Source organism: Triticum aestivum, chromosome 3B (assembly GCF_018294505.1).
Source record: "Triticum aestivum cultivar Chinese Spring chromosome 3B, IWGSC CS RefSeq v2.1, whole genome shotgun sequence".
Taxonomy (NCBI): Eukaryota; Viridiplantae; Streptophyta; class Magnoliopsida; order Poales; family Poaceae; genus Triticum; species Triticum aestivum.
In genome coordinates, this window is record NC_057801.1 from 687,396,538 (window position 1) to 687,400,375 (window position 3,838).

The 3,838-nt window shown below is 43.5% G+C and overlaps 1 pseudogene; it reads right to left on the reverse strand.

Annotated features, from left to right (window-relative positions):
* Window positions 1–2,380: 2,380 nt before the first annotated feature.
* On the reverse strand, window positions 2,381–3,178 carry LOC123066071 (probably inactive leucine-rich repeat receptor-like protein kinase At5g48380; annotated as a pseudogene).
* Between the last annotated feature and the right edge of the window lie 660 nt (window positions 3,179–3,838).

The window sequence follows — 3,838 nt, forward strand, 5'->3', positions numbered from 1 at the left end:
AAACCTAGACTGAAGTCTCTGAAGATTTTTAGTCAGGGCTTTAGTGCGATCCATTTCTTCACCTAACATATCATCACTCTTATCTAGCATGTTTTGAACCTTTTCCAAGGCATGTTGTTGTTTGGTGGCAATGCAAACAAGTTTGGTATAGCTAGGTTCAATATCATCATCAGATTCATCATCATCAGATTCACAGTCACTAAATTCAGATGAGGAACATTCGATTACCTCGACACCCTTTGCCATGAGACATGATGCAGAAGATGATGATTCTGGTTCAAAAGTCATCGTTTTGAGAGATTCCTTGAAGTCCTCAAACCAAGGATCATGACGGGTTCGATGACCTTCATAGACATCGGAGATTCGGTCCCAGATAAGCTTTGCATTGCAAAGATGCATAATAAGCCTGAATTGGTCTCTGGATAGACAAGAACAGATGATATCCTTCGCCATGCAGTCAAGTCGAGTGTATTTGCGAATATCATCTGCGTTCGCCGACTTGCATAGATCAGTAAGACCAATCTCAGTGACGGTCCACAGCTCGCTGTCCCTTGCCATGAGGCGCTTCCTCATCATGGCCTTCCACTTGGGATAATCATGACCATCAAAGATAGGGCATGTCACTTTCTTCATACCTGCGGTCGACATAACTAAAACTCCAGGCGGTTAAACCAAAATCACACAGAACAAGGGAGTACCTTGCTCTGATACCAATTGAAAGTGCGTTAAGTCGACTAGAGGGGGGGTGAATAGGCGATTTTTATGAATTCTTCACTGAGGAATTTGCCGGTGAGGAAATTCCTTAGCGAAGAACAAGTAGCAGCGGAATAAGTACTCAGAAGTAAGTATGACAGAATACAAGCATGGTCATCATGATGAAATGAAGACTAGCATAGAGTACAGAAAGCGTAATCACAGGATAACACAAGATGAAGACAAACAGACTGAAGAAATTGAACTGAGGAAATTGAGAAAGTCTTGAGTCAAAGTCTTCAAACACAGATATGAACAAACACTCAACACAGTAATGAGGAAATGAAAGGGTTGAGGAAATAGAACCAGTAGGTTGGTGAAGACAATGATTTGGTAGACCAGTTCCAACTGTTGTCTCAGTTGTACGTCTGGTTGGAGCGGCTGAGTATTTAAACTCGAGGACACGCAGTCCCGGACACCCAGTCTTTGAGCACGCAGCACAGGACACCCAGTCCTCACCGTATTCTCCTTGAACTAAGATCACACAGATCCCGTCCAATCACTCGTGGTAAGTCTTCAGGCGACTTCCAAACCTTCACAGACTTGGTCACTCGGCGATCCACAATTCCTCTTGGATGCTCTAGACCTTGACGCCTAACCGTCTGGAAGAAGCACAGTCTTCAAAGGTAACAAGCGTCGGATCCACGCAGGATCAACTTCTTCAGTGATGCTCAATCACTTTGGGGTTTGTAGGTGTTTGGGTTTGGGATTTCCCTCACTTGATGATTTTCGCTCAAAGTCCTCGGAGGATGGGTTGCTCTCAAATGACAAGTGTCAAGTTCTCTCGGAGCAGCCAACCAACTAGTGGTTGTAGGGGGCGGCTATTTATAGCCTAGGGAACAGCCCGACATGATAAGACATAAATGCCCTTCAATGATATGACCGTTAGGTGGATAAGATATTTTGGGACAGCTGGCGCGCAGCACAACAACGGTCGGAAATTTGACTCTCAAATTCCTCAGGGCTATCATGTTCCTCACTGTGTAGGTAATTCGCACTGGCGAATTCCTAACTCCTCAGTCAGAACAAATTCATCAGTGACCAGAAGAACTTCGTCTCTGTCACTGAAGAAAGTGACTGAACTATATGAGATTTACAAAGGCTTCACTCAAAGGGATTGGTAGGTGTAGGATTTTGAGTTGAGCATCACATGGAAATTTTTCCTTAGTATTTCCTCCACCCCCTTTAACAGTACGGTGTTTCCTATGACTCAAGAAAGAGAAAATGAAACTACGAAAACAAAAGTCTTCACGCTTCATGTTCCACAAATGAATACCAAGTCTTCAAGGTCACACCAATTTCTTCACTTTCAAAGTCTTCAGAAAGTCTTCAGAATATCAAAGTCTTCAGTTGAAGAACTTCATTTTTAGGGGTCAACTTTCTTTGTAAATATCAAACTCCTCATAGACTTATAGACCTGTGTACACTCACAAACGCATTAGTCCCTTAACCTATAAGTCTTCAATACACCAAAATCACTAAGGGGCACTAGATGCACTTACACCAGGCATACATATGTGAATTTAGACAATCGTTGCTGCAAGGAACATATTAAGATTATACTACCGGAAGTGCTCATTTGGCCTCCGAAATCTATGCCAGATAAGGTTTCAGAACAACAAGTGAATCATATGCGGACGCTGTAGGCACGGAGCCTCTCGGAGCAGATGAAGCAGTGCGGGAAGTAGAAGGACACCACAAACCCCATGACCAATCCGATGGCCGCTCCGATGCTCGACTGGTCGTTGAGCCTGTGCAGCCTGATTCGTACCGGTCTACATCTCCTAGAGCGGGGACAATCATCCGACAGTGCACCGCAAAGCCCTTGGTTATCATCAAAGTTCAAAGTTGGAAGCCTTAATAGCGAAGGAGGAATATGCCTGGATAAACAGTTCTCCGCAACATTGAACGTCCATAACCGAGTAAGCAAATTGAATTGCGGTGGAATTTGACCCTGAGTTGGTTATGTTAGAGGTTGAGGAGATTCAGATATGTCATATTTGAGATATTCTGTGGGATTGATCCCAAAAACTATTGTATGAAAGATCCAAAGATGTAAGATACGGCACCTGCCGTGAAAAGTCAGGTGGGATTGTCCCTGAAAACGGTTATTCGATGGGTCCAGGCCTGTCATGCTTGCACAATCTTGAAGACCTTGAGGAAATGCACCTTGAAGTCCTAGGTTACCGAGACGCGGAGAGAGAACCCTGTTCTCATCGGCGAACCAACATTCCACGCCAGTAAAGCGGCATATGAAACCGTCGGTTTCATTTTCAAAGTTCCAAGAGGATTTGAGTACACTCTTGGGATCAATCACTGGTTGTTGCATAGACTTCAGGCACTGGATATCTTGTTTAGTACAAAAGCACAATGTTGAGCTGTACAGGAGAAGAAACAATAGGAGGAACTTGGTACCATCAGCCATCGCAAACATGGAATGACACAAACAACTTGTCAGCCAAATCTTGCAGCTTATAACTTCCACCTTCACCTGATCAAAACTTGCGTAAGAATACTTGATCACTCTACTTTGAAAAAGAAGAAATAATTTACTCAGAAAACTCACCAGTTGATCGATCCAAAGCAGAAGCTATGACCTGCAATAGTTGAAGGGGCATATATAGCTCTTAAAGGGGCAACCCCTCCAGTGTAGCACAGACTTCTTCTTCAGCCAATTCATTTCTCGGGTCCTACTGAATGGGAGAGTAGCTAGCACAAGGAAGAAAGATTGACCAGCTCACGATCCCACCCTAAGCAAGTAAGCAGTCAATGAAACTCGATATCAAAAAAGAAAATGGTGGTAGAACTTTCTGCGCTGATGCATCACATCATGGATTTATGAGGCTAGAAAAACTAAGACATATGAGAGAGACATCTACAACTTTGTCAAGAGCAAAGACAGTGCTTCTCCTGGTCCTAGTAGGCACTTGGATTGATTCAGGATCAATCCAGGACTTGTTAATTACAGTTTAAAAAACACTTGATATTGGGCAAAGCATGTGTTGAAATATATTGCCCACCTCCCTCTATCAGTTCGGACTTTTGGATAAGTTGGCTGGAGCATGAATTCAATATGGTATCAGAG